The sequence below is a fragment of the Trachypithecus francoisi genome, unplaced genomic scaffold, assembly GCF_009764315.1.
Source record: "Trachypithecus francoisi isolate TF-2019V2 unplaced genomic scaffold, Tfra_2.0 Lachesis_group3, whole genome shotgun sequence".
NCBI classification, from domain to species: Eukaryota; Metazoa; Chordata; class Mammalia; order Primates; family Cercopithecidae; genus Trachypithecus; species Trachypithecus francoisi.
In genome coordinates this window covers 15042512-15056278 of record NW_022681468.1, presented here as the reverse complement: position 1 = coordinate 15056278, position 13767 = coordinate 15042512, and the positions used below count along the sequence as shown (strand labels likewise).

Sequence of the window (13767 nt, the reverse complement as noted above, 5' to 3'; positions counted from 1 at the left end):
TGAATTTGGAAGGTGGAGGTTGCAGTGACCCGAGATTGCACCACTGCACTCCAGCTTGGGTGACAGAGCAAGACTCCATCTTGAAAAAAAAAGAAAACAGTATCTAATGCCTGATGATCTATCACTGTCTCTCATTACCCCCAGGTGGGACCATCTAGTTGCAGGAAAACAAGCTGAGGGCTCCCACTGATTCTACATTATGGTGAGATGTATAATTATTTCATTATACATTATAATGTAATAATAATAGAAATAAAGTTCACAATAAATGTAATGTGCTTGAATCATCCCCAAACCATCCCCTCACCATGGAAAAATTGTCTTCCATGAAACTGGTCCTGCTGCAAAAATATTGGGGACCACTGTTCTAAAGGACTATTTAAATGCGAATTACATAATGAAGACCACTTAACAATAATACAGGATGTGTATAAATATTAACATTGGCAACTTACATTCATCTTGGGCTGAATGACAATTTCAGTGTCATGAACAGAGCTTCCTGTAAACAAACTGTAAAGTGAGTGGAATTTGTGGAGAGTACCTCTCCAAACTTTCTTTGGTTGTTCTCCCTCTGTTTGGTCTAAATAGTGTGTCAGCGTGTCTCTGGTCCCAAGTTCTGTAAGTGGCCAGTGCTCTAGAGCTATTTGATGCTGTTGCGGTACCATCGGAATGAAGAAGGAGATTTTAAAAATCACCTAAGGCTCTTTCACTTATAATTAGCACATAACCTTACCTGTCCCTTTGAAGTATCACTATGGCTGAGGCTCCCACAAAATTCTCAGGCTGAAAATTGCTTATTTATAGCTTCTTTTTCTCTTCCCAAATGCCTATGTAAAATTATTCAAAGAAGACATGCAGATCCAAGAAGCACAGTAGCCTGGTGCCATTCAGCATACGGGCAAACAGACCTCCACACTGTATTATGCCACCAATGTTTATCCTGAATCATCATGAAGTAAAACTCTATACATGGAGTCTAGCTACTAAGACAAAAAGTGGTCCACAGTTTATTTTTAGCATCCATCAAAATGAATAAAGTTATTTAAAGGTTTAGTGCTTCAAAAAGTATTATCTGAATTATCTGAAGTACATTTCCCAAAATGATTCATTTTCTAACTATTCAAGATAGCCTTAGTTTTCAAGTATCATTGCTCATTCAATGGTTCAATAAGTTAATCACGGATTCTAGATTCCCATAATGTCCAGCAGATGAAAACAGACAGCCTCCTAGCAATAGGCATATTCTATTGAAATAAAAACGTGGCCAGACGTGGTGGCTCACGCCTGTAATCCCAGCACTTTGGGAGGCCGAGGTGGGCAGATCACCTGAGGTTGGGAGTTTGAGACCAGCCTGACCAACTTGGAGAAACCCCATCTCTACTAAAAATACAAAAAAAAATTAGCCAGGCATGGTGGTGCATGCCTGTAGTCCCAGCTACTTGGGAGGTTGAGGCAGGAGAATCGCTTGAACCTGGGAGGCAGAGGTTGCGGTGAGCAGAGATCATGCCATTTCACTCCAGCCTGAGCAACAAGAGTGAAACTCCGTCTCAAAAAAAAAAAATATATATATATATATATATATATGCTCTGCCTCACTAGCCTTAACTTTTTCAATCGGGAAACCTGTCTTTGATCACATTTCCTAAAGCAAAGATTATTGTGAAAGAATAGATTATCATGAATTTTTGAATTGTGTTACCCCCACCAACAGATCACTAACTTGTTGTTTAAAACAAATGATGTCCCACTTTTCTACCTTAATAGATGTAATATAATGTGTGTGCTTTAATCTTTGCTTGGCCAGTGAACCATACCATATCAAGAAAGTTGCATGACATGTTTGAGGAACAGTGAGAGGGCCAGAGCCACTGGAGCAAGAGAGAGAGAGAGAGAAGGGTAGGAAGAGAGGGCAGAAGAACATGGGGTAGAGTTGGCCTGGCCCAGCGGCTCACGCCTGTAATCCCAGCACTTTGGGAGGCTGAGAGGGTGGATCATGAGGTCAGGAGATTGAGACTATCCTGGCTAACACAGTGAAACGCCATCTCTACGAAAAATACAAAAAATTAGCCAGGTGTGGTGGTGGGCGCCTATAGTCCCAGCTACTCGGGAGGCTGAGGCAGGAGAATGGCATGAACCCAGGAGGAGGAGCTTGCAGTGAGCCAAGATCACGCCTCTGTACTCCAGCCTGGGCGACAGAGCGAGATTCTTCCTAAAAAACAAACAAACAAACAAAAAAGAACATGAGGTAAAGGAGATGGCATGGCTGTTATTAAACATTTGCTGCTACTCTAAATAGGCTGAGAAGCCATTGGAGAGTTTGGAGTTGAGGAATGACATGAACTGATTTTTTTAGTACGGATCGCTCCAACTGTTGGGTTGAGAATAGAGTGGAAGGGACAGGGGCAGAGGTGAAGGCAGAGGGACCAGGTAACTAATTCTGCCTATAATCAAGGTGAGAGAGGAAGGTGGCTGGGACTCAGAGTGTAGGAGTGAAGGTGCCAGGTACGAGGGTTAAATGGTATAACATATGCACAGCATGATTATTGGCACAGTCAGTCCCCAGTAGATGTTCACTGTGATAATGGCATTCTGAACAACAAGACTCAGTAGTAGATGGTTGGTTCATTGCATGGCAGACCCAGGTAAGTGATCACAAACTAGGTAGTCGATGTCAAAATTAGAAAAGGAACTTTTTAAACATTTCTGCATGTATCAATTGAAGTGAAATTGAGTCAAAAGTAAGAGTTCATGCTGCCCTTCATTGAATTCTCTGCTTGGATTTTTTTTTTTAACTATACACACACACACACACACAATCTGTGATCAAAAAAGTTATTGAAGTTATTGAAGTTCTGTGTTTGCCCAGAATTCAGCCTGACCTTGCAGCACTCCTAGTTATTAAAAATCATTTCTATGGGCTTACATTTTTTGGTTTAACAAGCACAAGAGGCCATGAACTCTTAATATCTGAAGCAAACGTGTTAAACATCTGGGATCTGGCATAAGCTTCTCCTGTGGGATGCATTGTTTGTGCAAACTTTTATTGAATTAAAAAAAAAGTAAGTACTGAGTTTCAAAATATTCGTGTAACCTAGTAAGAATATTTCTCTGAATCCAGAGTCAAAATACAGAGTTTTAAAAACTGATTTATAAACTTAAATTTAAAATTAGGTTAGAAGTCTGTTCTTAAAACACAGCATGGTTTTGAAGTGGAACCAAACTTCAGCTCTAGCTCTAACAGCAGATGGCTGATCTAAATTAAATAAGTTTTTCCAGGCTAAAGGCACAGCTTCTGACCACTCTAAGAAAGCTATGGGGTTTGCAGGAAGGGTACTGGCTTAGAGTTTAGGGCAAGTTCTGTGACAAACACAGATAATCTTGGGCAACTTACTTTACCCTGGGCTTGATTTTCCTTATTTCCTATAGAAACTGGAAGGAAAAATACTTACCCATGGATCTTAGAAATGTACGAGGATAAGAAAAAAAATAAAATAATAAGTGACAGAACTTTTAAAAGTCCTACACATAAGATGAGGAGGAGGAGGGGGAGGGGGAGGGGGAGGAGAAAGAGGAGGTGGAGGAGAAGGAGTAGGTGGAGGAGGAGGAGAAGGAGGTGGAAGAGGAGGAGGAGGAGGGGGACAGGGAGGAGGGGGGTAGAACAAAAGAGATTCCTATTTGAAGATGCAAAAGACCAAACAAACTGAACAAAGCTTTTTAAAGAAGAAAGACTAAGGGTTGTCTTTGGAGTGTTCCTCTAGGGAGGGACAACCTCTTGTGTTCCTTTAGTATCTCCTTGAAGTGTTCAGGGAAGCATCCGGACACAGGGGACAGTCTTATCCGTCTAGACTTAACTGACAGATGAACAGGTCCCTCTCGACTTTCACAATCCATAGCCTGAACATTCTGAGGAATAAGGGAGAGCAAACCCTGGCGCAGCCCACCCCATTGCCTCTGCTAGACTGAAGGACAGGAAATAGAGAAGGAGCCAGTCTTCCCCAGGAAGAGACAGGGATAACTTTTTAATCTCACCTCTCCCTTCTGAGAGGAGACTGCTATTCCTTGCAATGTATTTTTGTGCAGCTGAGGATCTGGAGGGTTTCTGACCTGAACAGTGGGCTGGGAGCTGAGTTTGGGAGCTGGAGTTCTGCATAATAGAGTGGGATGAATTTGGAGTTTGGGGACTCTGTAGAAAGAGGAGATGAAGAAACAAGTTGAGTAGGGGAAGGAAGGATGGGTGGTTGAAGTGGGAGCCAGTGGAACAGCAGGGATGGAGAGCTGAAAAGCAGGTTCCCTTCTGTCCTACCCTCCACTCTCAAATCCTCAGGAAATTTGCCTACACACCCAAATGCAAATGGAATGTATTCATTTCTAGGGCTGCTGTACAATGTACCACAAACCGAGTGACTTAAAACAACAGATGTTTATTCTTTCACAGTTCTGGAGGCCAGAAGTCCAAAATCAAGGAGTCAGCAGGGCCATGCTCCTTCCAGAGGCTCTAGGGGAGAATCCTTCCCTGCCTCTTCCTAGCTTCTGTTGGTCATGTAAATCCTTGAAGTTCCTTGGTTTATAGCCTCAAAACTCCAACTGTGCTTCCATCTTTGCATGGCTGCCCTCTTCTCTGTGTATCTTTGTGTGTCCTCTTGTAAGGACATCAGTCATTGGATTTAGAGCTAACCCTATTCCAGCATGACCTCGTCTTAAGTTGACTAATTACATGTGCAGAGACAATATTTCCAAATGAGGTCACATTCCATGTGGACGTATGTTTTCGGGAGGACACTATTCAACTCACTACAGTGTTGTTTATTTTTGTTCTTATGGAGATCAAGTAAGAAGTAGAATCTCATGTCAGGGGGAATTGGCAAGAGACGATTGGATGGTGGGGGATGAGGGGAGTTGTGGCGGTGGTAAAATGACCTGTGAACCAAACGAATCCAAGGGAAGTGCCGAGGTTGGAGTCAGAAGTGACCATGAAAATAAAAGCCCCCTCCACTTCCCATGGGAGTTTTAGAAGTGTGGGAAGACTTTGGAATTCCACAGGGCATGGAGTAAGTTCAAAGCAATATCATCCAGATCTCAAAGGCCAGGAAACCACAGCTGACTTCTGGGTTACAAATAAAACGAAGACATATGAGAGAGGAGAAAAAAAGATGATGCAGAAGGAAGGACAAACCGTGGAGAGATGAGCATGAAGAGAGACAAGGGAAGGAAAAAGCACCAGCTCTTTGGGGTCAGGGTTAAGGCTCTAGCACCTGGCATATAAAAGGTATTCAAGATACGTTTAGGGGCCAGGCGTGCTGGCTCACACCTATAATCCCATCATTTCAGGAGGCTGAGGTGGGTGGATCACTTGAGATCAGGAGTTTGAGACCAGCCTGGCCAACATGGTGAAACGCTGTCTTTACTAAAACATACAGAAATTAGCTGGGCATGGTGGTGCACACCTGTAATTCCAGCTACTTGGGAGGCCAAGGCACGAGAATTGCTTGAACCCAGGAGGCAGAAGTAGTTACAATGAGCTGAGATTGCACCATTGCACTCCAGCCTGGGTGACAAAGTGAGACCTTGTCTCAAAAAAAAAAAGTAAGTTTAGGGAAGGAAAAAGGAAGATAGGGAGGAGAGAGAGCTGTGCCTGGGAGGCCTCATGTGGTGTCACTAACAATTGCCTTCCCTGTCCTCAGAGCTGTCTATATTGTGGCTGTTTGTTCATGACCCTAATTAATGTCAAAGCCCAGAGTGCCATGTGGGAACCCTCTCTGCACCACAGGTCTTTAGACTGAAGAGGCAGCAGTCCATCTTCCACCAAGGCCTCTGGAGTCTCTCCATCCTTTTCCAATGATGCTTATTCTATCTAAACTCTCATTTGAGTGGCCACATATCCTGGCCTCTTTGTGGTTTTTGCTGTCCCTAGTGCCGCCAGAGTTTACCTTGCCTTGAAAGGTCACAGAAGTGGTCTAAATTAGGGAATATCCTTCAACACAAAAAGGCAAGGAGAGCCCTGTGGATTAAGCCAATTGTTTTTAGATCACTTGAGATACAAGTAGTTAAAACAGCTTAGGATTAGAAAGATCCTGTAGTTTATGAGAAACAGCACTAGACCAAGGGGTAGATCAACCAAGAGACCCATCTGCCAATCTGCCACTCACTCCCAGCCTTCCCTGAAGCTAGTCAATCCCCAACTCCAACCTCAGAGTCCTCATTGTAAAGGCATTTGTCCCTCATGACAGAATTTCTAGATCCTTTCAGTTGTCGTGGACTATATTCTATACTTTTCTGGAAGCATTCTCAACAAAATATAATTAAAATTACCTCCCTGGTACACCCGTAGTGTATTTCCAGAGGGAAAATGTTGCTAGAAACTCCCTTCCCAGTTTGTAGAAAGCGGCCAGGAAATGGGTCTGATTTCAAATCTCTCTGAAATGCAATGAGAGGAAAGCACTGAGGGAATGCTGAAGTGGGGCCACTTTAGTTCCCCAAGTTCCAGGAACCATTTATAAACCGAGTCGTGGCTTGGGTGAATGGCTTGTAAGTTTGAAGTGAGGAAAGATGTAGGGGTACCAGCTGCTTGCTCAGATAATAGGGAAGAAAGACACCAAGCACCTCCACACATCACCTTATTTCTCAAAACAACTGGAGGAGGTATTATTATCCCCATTTAACAGATGAGAAAAGTGAGGCTCAAAGAACCTCAGTAAATTAGTCCAGGTCACAAACTAGTAAGTGGCAGGGTTGAGACCCAAATCCAGGTCTATTCAACTCCAATCCCAGCATTCCTTCCACTATTGGCAACAGATTGGCACTATGATGTTCAGTCACCTGAACCACAACAAAATCCCTATAAAGAACCAGAGTGGTACCCAGCCCACTTCTCCAAGTTTGGCGTAAAGAACAGAGCCATGCTTTTGAGTTGGGAGTAACAGCTGTTTGGGCAGGGACCAGAGCAAGAAGTTGTTCATGCAGGGATATTTAACCAGCTCAGTGCCCAGAACAGAGTGGAAGCTTGAAGAATATTTGGGTTGTTGTTGTTGTTTGTTTGTTTGTTTTTTGAGATAGGGTATTGCTCTGTTGCCCAGGCTGGAATGCATTGGTGCCATCATGGCTCACTGCAGCCTCAACTTCTTGGGCTTAAGTGATCCTACTTCAACCTCTTGAGTAGCTGGGACCACAGGCATGCACCATTATGCTTGGCTGATTCTTTCCTCCTCCTCCTCCTCCTCCTCCTCCTCCTCCTCCTCCTCTCCTCCTCCTCCTGCTTCTGCTTCTTCTTCTGCTTCTCCTTCTTCTTCTTTTTTTTTTTCTTCTTTTTTTTTTTTTTGGTAAAGATGGGGTTTCACCGTATTTCTTAGGCTGGTCTCAAACCTCTGGCCTCAAGCAATCCACCAGCCTCAGCCTCCCAAAGTGCTGAGATTACCGGCATGAGCCACCACTCCCAACCAAGAATATTTGTTGAGAAGTTGAGTAAATACAGGATTCAGGGTTGACACCGACATCTTTTTTTTTTTTTTTTTTGAGATGGAGTCTTGCTCTGTCGCCCAGGCTGGAGTGCAACGGTGCGATTTCAGCTCACTGCAAGCTCCGCCTCCTGGATTCATGCCATTCTCCTGCCTCAGCCTCCCCAGTAGCTGGGACCACAGGCACCCGCCACCACGCCCGGCTAATTTTTTGTATTTTTAGTAGAGACAGGGTTTCACTGTGTTAGCCAGGATGGTCTTGATCTCCTGACCTCATGATCCACCCGCTTCGGCCTCCCAAAGTGCTGGGATTACAGACGTGAGCCACCGCGTCCAGCTGACATCAACATCTTCTGCAGGTTACCAAAGAAGGATCTGAGGCTCAGAGAGGCCAGATGACTTGCCCTAGGTCACACAGCAGAGAGAATTGGACAAAGAACCAAAGATGTCTAGACTTTCAGACAGGGATCTTCCTGTCACATCACCATAACTCCTCTGGCCAGGAGAATTTTTCCTGTACATTTAATTAAATGCAGTATACTTTGGGGCAAATGAATGCTAACCTCCAACTGAGAACACTTATTTGCCTAATGAGATCGTTAGCAAAAGACTCTGCTGCTTCAGGATGCAGAGATAGCTTGGTTAATGCACGTTTCAGTTTTCATATTATGCTATGAGTCATTTTTGTTTATCTTAGAATTCTTTCCTCATCTGTTGTGTGTGGTGGCCCTAGTCATCAGGGATAGGAACTTTGTCACTCACTCAGGAAGTGATGGACTGACTCCCTGTGAGTGGATGAAGAAACTGCTTTCATAAGCGTGGTCATGCAGATCAAAGAGTGGGTCCTCTACACATGTTCCCAATTAACTGTGGCCATCCCATTCCGTGTCCCTTGCACTCTCCAGCATAGTTTCTAATCCTTTAACAGCCCAAACAACAAGAGGGAAGCCCAGCCCAGCCAAAACAAATGCAGAAAACAGCCAAAGGAAGATGAAAACATCCTAGTGATTAGTGAGAGAGATCCAAATATCCCAGTAACTGGAGCCACCTCGGGGTACTGGGATATTTGGAGCTTCTCACCGCAGGGGGTCGCCTCATCTGCACCCAGTGTCACTTCCCACAAGGACCCCAGAGCTCAGTCTGTAGCACCAGACTCTGTGCTTTGATACACACTGCTGGCCATCTTCACAATACCGTCACCCAAATATGGCCATCTTCGATTCAGCATGTTTCATTTGTCAAACTCTGTAGTTAAGATCTATCCATTTAACTGTATGTATTACCTTAACAAAACATAAAAATTTAAAAAAAGAAGCAAGTTTAAAATGACATTCACCTTTCCCTTCTACCAAAACTCCTCCTCCTGAGGTCTTTAGCCTACTCAGGATGTCCTTTGGCTCCCTAAGCCGCCATACCCAATCAATCACCAAGACCTATTGATTCCACCTATTCCATTTCTCTTGAAGCTTTCCCCTTCTCTGCATTTTCCCATCATCGCATTCTACTCAACCTACTGACACTGACCACCTACTATGGGCCAGGCACTGTGCTAGGCTGTAAGTCTACATTATGAACAACACACAAATAGTATCATGCTGGAATTTGCATTTTAGAACCCCAGGTGGAAACTACACCACAGCGGCACTGGTAATACAGAAGGAGTGACTCCCTCTACACAGGGGTGGGGGCTTGGTGGGCTGCACAGACCACACAGGTCAGGGATGGCTCTGGAAAGTTCCTAGAGAGGCTGATCTCTGTTGAAAGATAAATAGGCATTTGCCAAGTGGGCAAAGAGAAGAACTGCATTCCAGCCAATGAGAAGAGCTCAGATAGGAGCAGCTGGAGGGAGTACCTCAGCCATTCCGGTTTGTCAGGGATGTGTTTGTTTCTTCGAGAATTTGTTCTAAAGGAGGGGAAAGTGGTAGGAGCTGGAACTGGAGAATCGAGCAGGAACCAGATCACAGAAGGTTTTGTCAGTCCTATTCAGGAGTTTGAAACTTAGTCTGTGGGCCTGTGGGCAGAGGGAATGTCAGTAGGGTTCTAAGTAAGGACCTAGCCAGCCTGACTCTTTAGAAAGATCACTTTAGGAATAATGTCTCTTATGTGAACAACTGCAATTATTTTTCTTAACTCTCATCTCCCCTTCCTCTATACACCATTTCCAAAGTGGAAAACAAGATGATGTGTTTGCCCTAATTAAAAATGAAAGCAAAATTAAAACCTCACCACAGCTTCCCATAGCAGACAGCAGCAATTCCAGACTCCAAGGAAAGTTGTTCCTGGGATGTTAATAGTTGTTATGGGGGGTAGGGGCCTGGGGAAGGGGGGAAATCATTTCCTTGCACAAAAATAAGTTGGATTAACCTTTATACGAAATTAAGCAGGTTTGCTTTTCATTGCAGGACTTCTCAGAGGCTTCCATTTTCTAAAATCAACTGTGACTATTTGAAAAGGGGATTCAGCATTCAAATTCCCCAACTTATTAAATAAATGAGCTCCTTGATCTTGGAGTGTTGATTAGCATCTTCATGGGCTAGTCTTCTGTGAAATGCTGACCTGCACAATATGAAGTCCAAACTCAGCTAGGTGAATAGTGTTCTGGATAATCTAGCCTCAACTTTTATCCCTTCCTGACATACACACATCCTTGTATCCTCTGTTCCAATGACACTTGTCTTCTTAGTGCCCTTCCCCTCTCTCTGTGCTTGAGGAATTCTGGGTCATCCTTTAAGCCATAGCCAAATAGCAACTCCACTGTGAAAAAGTGGTCTGTAGTGAGGGTTGCAGAGATACAGGTTGATCTGAATCAAGGCTACTGTCCATGAAACCCTTTATGTAGTATGTGGAAATTATTTGGATGAATAACTGTAATCTGTGAATTTGTGAAGAGGGATGGACTACATTTTACAAAGCAGTTAGGAGTTCTTTGTGACTGGCAAGGAGACTGTGGCCTCTGGAGACTGTGTACTGTCTTGTGTTTAAAGAGACTTCAGTTTTTGCCAGGCTCTCTGCTCTAGATTACATGAAGAACAGAAGCATCATGTCAAGCCACTGGATACCATAATGGAGTGGGACAAAGGGAGTGCTGGAAAGATGTCTGGAAGTCCATGTTTGGGAATGAATGGGGGTAGCCTGGATCTCTGACGAGGGGTATTGGAATGAAGGAAATTGACTCTAGGATGGAGAGACTGGAAATCAAAAAGAACCCAGAGAATGAGTCTTCGGAAGAACAGCCACAAGAAAGTACCATGTTCACATAAGTGGATACAGATACTTTCTTTTTTAAAGCAGGAACAGGAAGAGGGCAAGTAACAACAACAACAAAAAGCTATGACTTTGCTCAGGAAGAGATGTTCTAGAGACTGCTTCTGTGTGCTTAGGAGAGAAGAAAAGAGGAATTTAAGGGAGAAGAAGTAATAATGCGTAAAAAGCTTTGTACTTTGTCCCTTGGACCCAGCTTTGCTTTCACTGGACAGGACCTAACCCTGACTACCGCCTTGCAACTTTGGGAGAACAGGTGAAGGGGAAGGTGGGCCAGTGCAGAGAAAGAAAGAAGAGAGAGAAGAGAGGCAGGGGAAGAAACAAGAGGAGGAAGTGGAGGGAAGCAAAGGGGTCACCAACTCTTATGCAGAAGTAAACAGCAGCCGGACATGATGGCTGATGCCTGTAATCTCAGCACTTTGGGAGTCTGAGGCAGGTGGATCACTTGAGGTCAGGAGTTCAAGACCAGCCTGGCCAACATGGTGAAACCCTGTTTTTACTAAAAATACAAAAATTAGCCAGGCCTGGTGGCCGGTGTCTGTAATCCCAGCTACTTGGGAAGCTGAGGTAGAAGGATCACTTGAGCCTGGAAGGCGGAAGTTGCAGTGAGCCAATATCGTGCCACTGCACTGCAGCCTGGGTGACAGAGTGAAACCATGTTGTTGGAAAAAAAAAAAAAACATACATATATATATATATATGCATTGCATCTGACTCAGCAACTCAATTTTGTAATTTTAACTAATTTTAAACAATTGGTCTTAAATTATAGACTGGGTGTGGTGGCTCATACCTTTAATCCCAGCACTTTGGGAGGCTGAGGTGGGCAGATCACTTGAGCTCAGGAGATTGAGACCAGCCTGGGCAACATGGCAAAACCCCATCTTTACCAAAAATACAAAAAATCAGCCAAGCGGGCACCTGTGTTCCCACCTACTTGGGAGGCTGAGGTGTTAGGATTGCTTAAGCCTAGGAGACAGAGGTTGCAGTGAGCTGAGATCACACCACTGCACTCCAGCCTGGGTGACAGAGTAAGACTCTGTCTCAAAAAAAAAAAGAAAAAAAAAGAAAGCATGGATTCAGAGTTTGACCCAGGGAGGAAGAGGAAGAGAAAGAGAAAGAGAATCAGCCACATCTCCACCTCCTCTTAGTTTTCACCTCAGCCATCAACAGGTTTGTTGGTCTTTGTTGAATCGGCAAAGGAGTGGAGTGGAGCTGAGGGAAATCTGGTGAAAATTAAGATCAAGAGCAGCCTTGAGGCGATTTCCCAGGATGGAAGCCTCCTGCCGCTGCAGATCAAGTGTGAGCAGCACAGGGCACCTTGGCTCAGCATTTGCTGGAAGGAGCCACTTCCTCTCCTCCCTGTGGCCTGCCCCATCCCTGCAGTCACGCCAAATGAGGCAGCCTGCTTCTTTTTGGTGTGCCTTATTGTTCCACAACTTCTTGGAGTACACCTGGGAACTCTTCACCACCTACTGATGAAAAGTCCCAGCTTTTATGGTGAAAAATAATGTCCCGGATTCTTTTTTTTAATCGCATTGAAGTCCCTAAAAAGATAACACATTCCAAAGTTCCAACAGACCAAAAAAAAAAAAAAGCCAGAAGCAAAGGAGTCTACCTCTCTGTATGACTTCTGAGCTGAAAGGATCTCCCTAACTATGGTTTTACTGAGAGATGTAGATGATGATTTTAATAATGCCTTTGCTCAACAAAAATGTAACTGTTACTGGCCCATAGGGCTGCTTCTTAGAAAGACTGGTATGGAAAGACTGGCTTAGAAAGACTGGCTGTGTGGAAATGCCAGCCTTGGGGCAGAAACCTCCATGAGATCTTTTTAAAAGTGGAACTAGAACAAAACAAAATAAGACAAAACAAAACTACGAGGTTACAGCATCACCATAAAGATCTAAGGTATCTACAAATGTCATAGCTTGGTTTCGATGACATTACCAAACCAAACTGGAGTCGGCTTGCCTAGCGCAGTAAGGCCAAATGTTCACATCAAGGTTTTCTAGTCGAGGAAGGAAGGGGATTGATTTGCGAGACACCAAGCAAGGAGAATTGGGCAGCTCACACCTAAGACCTGATCTTCCCAATGGCTTACAAGCAAGGGTTTCTAAAGGGTAAACTTCAGGAAAGTGGAATTTACAAGCAAAATTGTAAATTGATACATGGAGGTTATATACCGGTTTGGCCTAAAAAGGTGAGATAGCTTGGAGTTGGGGGCTTACAAGGTCCTAGGTAGATTCAAAGATTTTATTTGCAAAGAAGGGAAGCTTTGTCAAAAGACTTGGGTTTGGCAGAAAAGAGTGTGGGGTCTGGCCCGTGGGTGTGACTTCCTGCAGGTCCTTCAGGAAAAAGTTTAGAACAAAGAATGGAGGCCGGGCATGGTGGATCACAGCTGTAATCCTAGCACTTTAGGAGGCCAAGGTGAAAGGATCACTTGATGCCAGAAGCTCAAGGTCAGCCTGGGCAAAAAAGCGAGACCCCAGACCCCATCTCTACAAAAAAAAAAGTAAACAATTAGCCAGACATGGTGGCACATGGCTGTAGTCCCAGCTACTTGAAAGGCTGAGATGGGAGGATCACAGGACAGAAGGTCGAGGCTGCGGTGAGCTGTGATTACGCCACTACACTCCAACCTGGGCAACAGAACCAGACCCTGGCAAAAAAAAATAGAATAAAGAACAGAGGTCAGAATTCAGTCCTCAGTTCTCCCTTATCTGAGGTCTGCATGCCAGGGGATCCATTTGGTGGGGGTCTGGGTTTCTGAAAAACAACTCAGGGATATGTTAAGATGTTACCTTTAGTTTCTACAACTCTAACTTCCCTGACTATTGTTTTAAGCTACTATTACCTTCTTGCTTATCAAGTTGCTCCTTACTTCTCAGGGCTAGCTGGGTGCCTGGAATTTCCCTTGCAGGAACTCAAGATTTTGCTTTATTTCCATGCTTGTTGGGGAGTGGGGGAAGGAGGCCTCTAAAAGGGGTCCCTCCTTTATCTCAGGGATGCCTTTTTTGGCAAGTTTTCAGATCAGGGGATGTAGAACATT

The 13767-nt window shown here is 44.2% G+C and overlaps 1 protein-coding gene and 1 long non-coding RNA gene across 6 annotated transcripts in view; one reads left to right on the top strand and one right to left on the bottom strand.

Moving 5' to 3' along the window:
* Positions 1-13767, top strand: part of LOC117071531 — a 73784-nt gene that overhangs the window by 14692 nt on the left and 45325 nt on the right. For 2 of the 4 annotated variants that reach the window (XR_004432342.1, XR_004432341.1), the window contains exon 2: positions 145-202. The exons of the other annotated variants lie outside the window; for them this stretch is intronic. This is a non-coding gene — a long non-coding RNA (uncharacterized LOC117071531). The remainder of the gene's footprint in view (positions 1-144; positions 203-13767) is intronic. 4 annotated transcript variants of the gene reach the window in all.
* TC2N (tandem C2 domains, nuclear) overlaps positions 1-13767 on the bottom strand; it is an 88538-nt gene that overhangs the window by 71667 nt on the left and 3104 nt on the right. Inside the window, exon 2 of one of the 2 annotated variants that reach the window (XM_033191563.1) lies at positions 6313-6417. The exons of the other annotated variant lie outside the window; for it this stretch is intronic. The gene's annotated coding sequence lies outside the window, so the exon portion shown is untranslated. The remainder of the gene's footprint in view (positions 1-6312; positions 6418-13767) is intronic. 2 annotated transcript variants of the gene reach the window in all.